This window comes from Brachycentrus maculatus, unplaced genomic scaffold (assembly GCF_059751285.1).
Source record: "Brachycentrus maculatus isolate JH-2025_06_01 unplaced genomic scaffold, ASM5975128v1 h1tg000801l, whole genome shotgun sequence".
In the NCBI taxonomy this organism is placed as follows: Eukaryota; Metazoa; Arthropoda; class Insecta; order Trichoptera; family Brachycentridae; genus Brachycentrus; species Brachycentrus maculatus.
The window spans coordinates 24951-37285 of record NW_028281529.1 but is presented as its reverse complement, the minus strand read 5'-3'; the positions used below and the strand labels follow the sequence as shown (position 1 = coordinate 37285).

General features: G+C 30.8%; 1 protein-coding gene across 1 annotated transcript in view; it reads left to right on the top strand.

The window, feature by feature from the left end:
- The window catches only part of LOC148300180 (uncharacterized), a 54411-nt gene that overhangs the window by 22961 nt on the left and 19115 nt on the right, over positions 1–12335 (top strand). The gene's annotated exons all lie outside the window — the stretch shown is intronic.

Here is a 12335-nt window from a genome sequence, read left to right as displayed (position 1 = left end):
ACTCAAAGTTGATTTATTGAATCTCGTTCACGAATATAGATTCAATTATTGGATTGCTGATTAATTGATTAGCGAGGAGCTAAAAAAAGACTGCTTTATATTTTTTTTAGTAAGTAAGGTAACATAAGTAATGCCCTCCTTGCTGAAATGGAAAAATTGGGAGTATCTTGGCTGTCCAAGCTTAAAACACAGTAAGGATTTTTTTTTTAAAACGTTTGTTTTTTGCATTTTTGGATTAAGTAGATGCTTTTATTAATTGATTCGGCAGTCACTTTGTGGTAAAATTTATCTTTTTTTAATTAAAGTTTTACTTAGTAAATACCACTATTTCTTAAAATGTAGGTACTGTGACACGTATTTCGATGCATTCTGCATCACTTACATAATTTAGTTTAATGCAAAAAAAAAAACGTTTAAAAAAAGTCCCTTACTGTGTTTTAAGTTTGGACTGCTGATCTGTTCATGAACTCGTTCATGAATATAGATTCAATCTTTTTTTTTAGCAATAATCTTGATTTTTGCTGTTGTTTAGATTTTACGACATAAAGTCACAAAAATTCTACGACGTCACAAATTGACCATCGGCAGCGAAATATCGTCCAAATATCTCTTTTTAGAATTTTGTGATGACCCTTTTTTGAACTGTGCAATGACTCTTTTTTAATACAGTAATGACTCTTTTCAAATATAAACAAAAAAAATCGTTTACAAAATAAAGTAATCATGCGTGTGGCTCATTTATTTACCATTAATTATACTTAACTCTGCAGGTGTCGTTTTATGAATTAAACGACTCTTAATTGCTTAAAATTGGATATCCATGAATACACACAACTATTTAGAACCGTCTAACAACAGATCGATGTCACTTAACCATAACGAGATACAGAAGCACGATGACTGATACACAATGTCATCCAAGGTTATAAAAACAGAGCTCTACTGGCAATTATGTTACGTCTGACCGGAAAACAAGCATTAAGTCACAAATGGCGGAGGAATAGAACTCAACATCAATCACATAAAGGATTTATAACGCTATATCACATTACTTTTATGCAAAAAAAAATACAGCCTCCGTTCAGCCAAAGTCCACTAATAGCACAAAATTATCAAGATTTTTTGAGACCTTAATATAGGCTTACGAATGGGCTGGTTTAAGCGATCACTTCACAAACGTATAATATTCACCATTTTACCCATGTCCACCTTCATAGCGTAACGGTCAGCACGCTCAGCTACCGTTCTGGAGGTCTCGGGTTCGATTCCCAGGGGGGCCAAATAAATATTAAGTGAATTTTTCACTCTAATATTTATTCAATATTACCCTGGACTGGTACCTGAAGCGGATGGCTGATCACCTTTCTTTCATGTGTTTACGATCAAGATAACACTGTGTTTATATGATGCAGTGCCCTATGCACCACTGGGGTGCGGAAAAGGGTTTGATGATGATATTACCCATGATTGGCAACCATACTACTCAAATTTCTGGGGTTATATTGGTATCATGAAGGTCTCTGCGAAATAAAAACTTACTCAACTCAAAAATAGATGGAGCCGAAAACTCACATGTGAAAGAAGGTGTAAATCAAAGGATATATATAATTTACAAAATATCGCCCTTTTTCATTCAAAGCATCTCCTAGTAATATAATTTGGTTAGGATCTTGCATATATTTCAAATAAAGGGTTTCTGCTAAATAAAAGTTTACTTAAATTAACCATAGAAACTGCCGCGAACTCCCACATGAAGTGACGTGAAAATTACATGTGATAAATTTATGAGTTCAAAAAATTTATGAAAACATCTTTCGAGTGCTACTTTCTCAGCATCATTTAATGACTTTTATTAAATACGTGTAAGATTTTTCCTGAATCTGACCATTTATCTTGTTTCAATTTGAATTTATATAAATAACTCAATAAATAACTAAGTGTAAACCAACCTGGAATTTACCTACAATGATTTGGACACAATCAAATTATTGTGAAGAGAAATTTATTGTATTTTTGATTGATTTTTCCTTAACTTTTGAGAATAACATGATGATCTAAATATAAAAATGAAACACTTATTAAATACCACTTTTTGGGTTTATTAATGTAAACACGGCTGGTTTTGAGAAATACGGATGTTCTCAAAAAAGGGTGAGAATATTGTTATTGTCATGTTTATATACATTTAATTTAATCATTAGAATCATAAAAATGCATTTTTAATATTTTAAACAAGTAATTTATTATCCCTTGGTAGAAAAACTCTTTTGATATTTAGCACCATACATTTTGTAATTTTTTTTATATTCATTGCACTCATCAAATCCATTCATATTGACTTGAAGTAATATCTATGTTAAAAAAAATACCGTCATCTTAATTACATAAAAGTTTAATTATTATTATGCTTAATAAATAATGACAAAGAAAATAAGAGAGAGAGACTAGAAAAACTTGACACAAACAAGTATGCCAAATACTTGAAAGCGGTCAGGTGAGGAGTCAAAACAATCAGCGGGTATGTATGAGGAGATGCATGAACGTGGAAGAGTCGAAGAATGTTTGCAAAGACAGAGTAGTGTGGCGTTCTATTCTCTTCTACCCCTGCGGAGAAGCGGTGTGATTATTAATTAGTTTTTTTGTAAGCAAGAAATGTAAAACATTTTTATCTTCTACTTTGATGTCACACTGAAATATTTCAAAGTCTCTATGTAAGTATTTGAAAAAGAAACAGCAACATTTATTTAGATCGCAATGCAACAAGAAACACACATGTCTGGAATGTTGCTGAAGACTATAATTATAGTAAACAGAGATAAAAACTGGTATTTAATGGGATACTTTGTATTCCATTAATAAATAATTTTATTATTTGTAATTATTTATTTTTTTACAAAAATGTTAATAATATTAGTTTATAACCACTCACAGAGAATTTTTTGTCTACCGGTTTCGGTTTCGTTACCCGTCTCTTCGTCAGGACATTAATGATATTGAGAATATAATTATGTGTAATTTTTTGACAAGTTGCAAGAAGTAGAAGGTTATGTTTTAATTTTAAATCAAACACAGATTTTTTGAGTCTACTGAGTTGTGTTTTATTTACAAAAATACATAAAAAAATAATATTGAGACAATTTTTTTGCCTTGTTAGGGCATTATCAAACGAATGTGAAGATCAAATGGACTACGGTCCTTATGTAGCTATATAATTCTAAGTGTCAGATTTAACATGTGCAGTATAGTGTATTTTATACCCTTATATTTATTTTCTGGGAAAATAAATATAAGGGTATAAAATACAACTTAGTAGACCCAAATAATCGGTGTTTGATTTAAAATTAATACATAATTGAAATGAAGTTCTACAAATTAAACGCCAAATCAATAAATAAGTAGAGGGTTCTTTAAAAATGTGTACTTTGTGCAACATACATACATATTATATTATTACCTTAATCAGACATATTTGTATATTTTTAAAGTTTCAATTAGTAAATACCACATTTCATTGAAATCTACTGTGACAAGTGTTTCAATGCATTCCGCATCATTTTTAAACACCGTATGCTTAGTGTATCGAAACACGTGTCTTAGTAGATTTTAAGAAATAGTGCTATTCATTAAGTGAAACTTAAATTACAAATGGATAGATTTTCCCACAAAATGACTGCCAAATCCATTAATGAAATTTATTTGTATAACTAATTATCACGTTAATTCACAAAACAATGATAAAATCTCTATACCTTTAAATCTTGAAAAAATATACAAAAAAGACTATTATATCTTTTGTTATACAACATTAAACCACGAGTGTTAGTCCCTCTCCAAGCACAAGAGCACAGTATCTTTTATGGAGAGGCACAGCGAATCGAAATATCAAAGTTCTCCATATGTAAAAATGATTCAAATGTATTATGGTAAAAATAAAAATGTAAATATATTAAATAAATAAAAAAATTAAAAAATATATACTTTTCTTATGTACATACATACAGGCGTATGTCAAAAAGCAATAAGATCTCTAGGCTGAAGATTAGGACCAACATAAGTGGAAACCGAGAATAGCCACAACGTCTAGGGTATCCGAGTTTGCATATTCGTACTTGTACTAAATAGTTTGTATCAGTAAATAATAATATTTTTTTCGTAAATTGCTTCGGCGGTCACTTTGTGGTAAAATATATGCATTTTCAAAAGTTTTATTAGTAAATACCACTTTTAATAGTTGTATTTACTAAGCAAAACTAAACTTTTTAAATATATATGGCAGTTTATAACAAAACGACAAACTGCATGTTTTCAAAATTTGACTATATCTTTATTTACTTGTGAATTAAAAGTTGCTTTCATATCGAAAACCCAAAGGTAAAAATATATTTAATTAATTAATAAATATCAAAAAACTTCTTCATCTATGTTGAGGAACAAACAAAATCTTATTTGAGTATATGTTACAATGTTGTTTAAGATAAAATCCAACGTTATTGATGAGCTCAATAATAATCATTGTTATTTTTAATCAAGGCTAAATTCACGATTAATTTTATGTTTTGCCATGAATTCACAAAATTTATACGGGCAAAAAGCAATTTATTGATGACCTTAATATTAAATAATTACTAAACCACAACAAACTGAGTTAGATACGCTTCATTACAAAATATTAATTTATATTTGAAAAACATATTTAATCTAGTTTCATTCACTCAATGAATGCGTATTACTGTATCAATTGTATTTATTCTAATAACTTTAAATATAGCAAAAAAATATAAAGTGCGATTTGTAAGGGTGATGCGTACATTCAAAAGTATGGCTCTTCATTTTTTTTTTCAAGAAAAGTCGATCGTATATTTTTGCTAAATATAATAAGAAAATTATATTAGTGTCCGCCTCCGTAGTGTAATGGTCAGCACGCTCGGCTACCGTTCTGGAGGACCCGGATTCGATTCCCAGGGGGGGGTAAGAATAAATATGAGTGATTTTTTCACTGTAATATTTATTCAATATTACCCTGGACTGGTACTTGAAGCGGGGGGCTGATCACCTTTCCTTCATGTGTAAACGATCAAGATAATACTGCGTTTATATGCATTGGGGTGCGGATAAGGGTTTTATTATTTTTATTATTTAATAAAGGATTTTTTAAATGGTGTCATTTTCGTAAAATACTACCGGGTTCAATTCCCAGGAGGGTACAAATAAATATGTATGTAAATATTTTTATCGTATTTATTTTATTGGTATACTGGAGTGTCCCTTAGAGACAAAATAAAAAGTTCGTGAAAAATAAAACGCATTCGTGAAAATCTGGGTGTAACAGACATCAATAGTAAGAGAAAACGCAATTGATATAATATGGGCACATATGACGCAGAGAACCTGATCATATTGTGAACCAGGCGATCGCCATGGATCATCCTCAAAACACCAAAAAATTCATGGGTGCTGCAGAAATACAATATGATTCGAAGACATGGCCTAGGTGACGTTGCCAATGACAGAAGGACCTACAGCCTGAGGACTAGAATATCTGACCCCAACAGTCTACAAAGACGATAAGTTGAGTTGGAATCATGAAGAAGAAGAAGAGAAGAAGAGAAGTGTAAGACTGATCACCACATCAACATAATCAACTATCAACTTCATTACATCAATTTGATGCAGTGTACTTTTAAATGCGGATGAGGGCATATATATGTATTTATATATATATATATATATATATATATATATATATATATATATATATATATATATATATATATATATATATATATATATCGAGATCATATTTAACAATCCGGAATAAACTTTTATTATTATCATTACTGTTAGGGTATAACGAGTAATACGGAGTACAAAAATCGAGGTGACAGAGGATTGAATTGACAATAATAAACTAATAAAAAAATTACAAAGAAAAAGTTCTGATTTTACATACTTTAGCTAAAGTGAATGTCTTGATGCAAGTAGTATAAATATGAGTATGTATATTGTCATTTTAGTAACGCGATACTACAAATTTAATAACGTCTCTCTACGGAAATAAATGGGTTCTACTATCCATTTCCGGTGTGAATTACTAGCACATATTATGGATATGGGAATTAAAGTCATTAAAATCGAATAAAACCGCAGATATCATATTCCGATATATTAGTATCAGAACTACAATTTATCGAAATGGCTGTTCGTAAATTGCACGAATGCGAAATGTATGTGTAGCATAAATATGCTGTGAATATTTTAATTGACATCCAACTACGTACAAATGCATTATATTACCTTTATTAATTTCAGAGCAAACTAAGGGTATTTTCACATTTAAATCTAATCTTTATTTTTGTTATTAGCGAGAACGATTGATATTTAATTTTAGACGGTTGTCAATATTGACAACTTAAATTTGAGAATATTTAATGTTTTGTGGGAAATGAATAATGTTGACCAATAAATTTTTTCAATAAATAAGATACAATATTAAAATATTTGCTGCCCAACAGCTGCTAAATCAGTACTTAGTACGTAGCACTAATATGGAACACATATTTGGAATCATCAAGCAAAGAACTCTGCAGCAAGTTTGCTAGTGTAGTCGTAAAGCCGAGATGTTGAAATTAACACATTTTTGGAGCTTTGCATTCTTTTATAATGGTACTACTTTTATTACTACCACAAAAAGAATTTTTCTGCATGGGTACGCAGAGAGGATGGAAAGCGACACTCTGTCCTGGCGTACATTCCTAGCTTATTCCACATTCATACATCTAGTCATACAAACCCTCCGTAGACTTTTGACACCACCAGGTTCTGATTGATCTGGTCGTGTTAAGTCTTTTTTGACCGTCCGCGTTCTGTTTTCCTGTTTACATTTGCCAAATAAATCATTCCTTCACTATACATTCTCTCCACATGTCTATACCACCAAAAGGGTTTTTTCTAAATCCTTTAAATCATCCCTAGTTCAGCCTTATGTTCCTTAATGGTAATAACCAAAAACAGTTTGATTTCATCTCTAAACGTAATACTAACGTGAAGAGCATTTAGGTGGCTCTCTCAAATACATTTTACATGCTTGTCGGACACTTCATAAGATAAGGAACTCGTCATCTATAAGTGCAGTTTCCACATTTACAAATCAAATTTACATATTTAAAATTATGCATACTTCAATTATGAAGATAATCAAGAATCATGCTAATATAACATAATATAAATCCATTAGTGATTTCAATCTTCATATATATTTTGTTAGATCATGTGTTATGTTACGTAGACAGATTGTTTACATCCTAGAAATATTCACGATTCTCAGAATAATAACACACATTTATAATAAATCGTGTAGAAAATGTGAATCTCTAACTATATAAGGTATCTATGAGGGTGGGAAAGATATATTTATTTTCCTTGTTTATATCCTGTTGAAAACGTTTTCTTAAAATACAAGGCAGATCGATTACTTAATCATACTTCATTATAATTGAAGGAGGTACGTTTTATTATTTTTTAACACTTTTAACAATATATTATTCTACATACATATGTATATCGTCTGTGTGAACGGTACTCATAACTATCATGTGTATTTTTATAATCAAAATAGCTCATTTTAAGGTAAAACTCGAAATAAGCGTACGCAATTATTTAACCATAAAATACTAAACTATCGTTAAAATTATGACAGCAAAATGTAAAATGAATGGAAGAAAACTATGTTCGCTTCGTTCCCGTGTCCTCTGCTTTACAGTATGTACCTAATGTATCTTTATTTATATTTCATTATCGTGTGATCTTTGAAACCCAATGAATTATATTCATTAACTTCTAAAATAATAAATGTTTCTGATTATCTTAATTATTCCCGATTTATTTCTATGTTGTATTTTTATGTTTAGTAACAACGTCAATCGTAATATAGTTTAGTAATCTAGGGTAAATCTTTATCAACAAAGATGAAGAAAAAAAAATAATTTAGGGTATCCATAGGGTTAACAACCTGTCATTGGCTGTTTTGAGTATGGTTTGTAATATTCTTAATTCTACTCATGATTGACAACCACTTACCCAAATTTCGATACACATGGTATTTCAAGTGCCAAAAACTCTTCCTATTTTACGTTATATACTTTGTGTCGGGTTGTGGTCCCGTGGTTAGTGTCGTGGATTCTTAAGTCAGAGTTTTCGGATTAGAACCCACTCTAACACAATTTGATACCTATTTTTAATAATGAACCGCTTGGGCTCACAAAAATAGTATAAAATTATGTAAACCATAAAATCACAAATATTTCTCTTTTTTCAATAAAAAAAACATAAAAAAACAAACATTACAGGTATGACATCTGTTTTTGAACATTTAAGTTAATCAATTATAAGATTACGCATTTGTTTCATGGATTCGAGATAAATTCTTCGAAATATTTTACAAGTCATGAGATTTTTTTTAAATTTTTAGACCAGACATTTCATTGACAGCATTTAATTCGGAATTTATGTTGGTTTTTGCAAAAAATAAGGAAACATCTGACAATAATTGTAATTATTGTCTTTGCCACATATGTTTCCGTCTACTGAACTTGAGCTTAAAGGTGAAGGCTCGTGCGGCGGGAGTGATCCCATACTTCATAGTGCTGTTGTCTCAAGTCTCACCACTAGACCACCTTGACACACTTATAGTGCACCAGTCTGGTTATACTTTGCCTAATATAATTACACTTCCTGACAACGCCTTCCGGAGTGCAGTCAATTGCACCATTTTTATAAATAATCTTAAATTCACAAAGATAAATGTATCTGAATGTTGAAATTTCAGAAAGCTCAAAATTCGTACTGACCACCAATTAAAAATTGAAATCAAGAAATTTATAATTTGGTTTGTTAAGATGATTGTCACCATGTTAGGTATTGACAATGTGTTGAACCATATTGCGAATATGAACGAGATATAGGGTATGCGAACCATAATTTGTTCATTTTTTTTTATAATTTAACACTTGTGAAACCACTTAATGAGTTTTATTTCATTAAAAACGACTAGTTTCCAAAACTACCAGACGTTTTCATTTACAGGTAAAAAGTAAAAGTAAGTAAGTTTTACTTTTCACCTGTGGATGAAAACGTCAGTTAGTTTTCGAAACTAGTCGTGTGTAATGAAATAAAACTCATTATGTAGTAATACAAGTGTTTAGTTATAAAAAAAAATCAACCTGTCATTCCATAAAGTTAATGTAAAATCAAAAATTTGTATAATTTGTTCCAGTGTGCTCTCACAACAGAGAAGAAGAATTTCCTAAATAGTTCTTAGTACAGGCTGGAATTTCAAATCTCCATCGAAATAACCGCCATTCTTTCTGATTCTTGTTCTAGAATTGAGGTATTAATCCATAAAATAATAAATGTATACGCATTTAAACTATATTTTTTAAACATGTTAGTTTAAGTAAGGTTAGGTCTATATCGTCCAAAAATACATTTTTTTGTAATTATCGTTGTAATAATAGTGTAATCATTTTCAGATTAATTTTTAATAACCCATTTTTTATCCCTGGCGAATATTCGAGAGTTGGATGTATTGAATATTTTTACCATATTCAATATATTGAAGTATCCAACATTCACAGGCGCCATTTATTCAATGTATTGATGTATCCAACATTCACAGGCGCCCTAAAATATAATAATAAATATAAAACCCTTATCCGCACCCCAATGGTGCAGAGGGCACTGTGTCTTATAAACGCAGTGTTATCATGATCGTTTTACACATGAAGAAAAGGTGATCAGCCCTCCGCTTCAGGTACCAGTCCATGGTAATATTTAATAAATATTACAGTGAAAAATTAGTCATATTTATTTTTACCCCCCTTGGGAATCGAACCCGAGACCTCCAGAACGGTAGCCGAGCGTGCTGACCATTACACTATGGAGGCGGACAAATACATCTGCCCTAAAATACATGAATAATAAAAGCTCTACAGCTGTTGTCAACAGACAACTATCTTCATCTTTTAACCATTATCTACACTTAATGGTGCATAGGGCACTGCTTCCCATTGAAGCAGTGTTATATTGATCGTCAATTATAAGAAGACGAGGTGATTAGCCTTGCTCATATACAACGACTATAGAGTGGATGCATTAGAGAATGAATTAATATTCAAAGCTAATTATTTAAAGTAATTCGATATGCAGTTATTTAAAAATGAGTCGGATATTTTTGTTTTCTTCCGATTTTTCTTCGTTAGATATTTTTTCAATTACGTATATAATTTTATATTGTATATAAGATCTCAACACGAAGTACTCGTATCTACTAAAGTAAAGTAATGACATAATCGTAACATACGCTTACTTTCACTCGCACAAAGTTTCCTTGATACTGCCAATGTAACGAGGGCAATACGTTTAGCTCACTTGATTCCAAGTCAGAAAGAGATCTTTAAAAATTTTCAATTTAAATACCCAAGCTTTTGCACACAATGTTCTTTCTTGTTCCAAAAAATAAATATAATTAAAACTACGGGACTAAATGGTCCTATTTAAAAAAAATCTATTTAAGATTTTGGTGACATAAAATATATATATTTTGTCCGCCTCCGTATTGTAATGGTCAGCACGCTCAGCTACCATACTGGAGGTCCCGGGTTCGATTCTCAGGGGGGGTCAAATAAATATGAGTAATTTTTTCACTGTAATATTTATTCAATACAGCTCTGGACTGGTACCTGAAGGGGAGGGCTGATCACCTTTCCTTCACGTGTTAATGATCAAGATAACACTGCGTTTATATAATGCAGTGCCCTATGCACCATAGGGTGAAGATAAGGGTTTTTTGTAAGACAGAATAATCATTAATATACATATAAAAATATGAATTAATCAGCAATAAGTATTCAGGTATTCACTCATTTAAAGGACTTTATTAGGGACAATGCATTTTACCACAAGGAAAATCCTTGATAAATCTTCGACCGCTCCCGATCAACTGATTCTTTGAAATTACGTGGATCGGTTTACAAAGCGACAGCTACTCATTGTGATCATATTATCAAAGATGGTATTGCTTTTACTATACCTATATAAACTTCAAATCGATTATTAGATTAGTCCAAAATGGATAAACATCACGATGTGTGATTATTGGCTAATAAATTAATATGAAAAATCACAAGACTATCGGTAGCATTCTTATTGAAATATATAGAGAAATAAGGGATACATGAAGGTTTAAACTATAAAACGAAAAACGTTTTCGTCATTGAACGTTTTACGACGTCATATGGTTTATTGTCAATGGTTAATATGTAGAGCTGTAATAGTATGGATTGTTTGTTTACCACTACACTACCTTTTGTGTTATACAAATATGAGAGGAGGGGGGGGGAGTGGGAAGGTGGACCACAGTCAGCAACAAATAGGGCCGCCAATAATTTAGCAATGCTACCAATATTAAAACAACTCCATTGTTTCTGTGACGTAATTTTTTGCCAACTTACAAAAATAACGTTTTTTCGAAGGCGAATTTTCCCAAAGAAGAAGATGAATGAAAATATTAATTATATCGGCTGTTATGGTATAAACGCAAAACGAGTCACTGCGGCTTCACTAGGAGATACGAGTATATAATTTTTACAAAATTTACCATTATACAGGTACATTTCGTTAAATTACACTTAATCAACTGATGAATTTCGAGTGTGAACAATTGTATTTTTATTTCAAGAATTTATTGAAATTTAATTAAATACTTTAATATCTAAAAGCATCAGCGTTGATTTACTTTTAAGATAAATATTCAGACTAGATATAAAAAAATTGGTATATTTATTCCGTATATCCCGTAAAAATAAAAACATTTCAACAGTTACATAACTACATGATGTTCAATAAGATAAAGTGCGCGTATTTTAATGCATTTTTTGAAGCTTTAAATTAAAGCAGACAAAATATGTTATATAAGGCAATCCTTTTTTTTCTTTGTTGATCAAAAATCATCGCGGGTATAATCATTTTATCCGCAACGTAATTATAAGGTTCTCTTCATTCTATGATGAATAGGAAAAAAAACTTTGATCGTAAAATACCCGTGTCCATATTATAATAAGACAATGTATTTAATTTTAGTGGACGATTTATTTATTAGACGCTACAATATCCAAAGTTCAAGGTTATCTATCCATGGTTTCGTTCTAATAATATCTAGGGAAAACGTTCAGTTACTGGCCCTCTGACAGTAACTAATACTTTTTACGACAAAATTAGGAATTTTTTCTTTTGGAAACACAATAATCACTTCTTATATTGTAAATATTGCAAACTCTCTC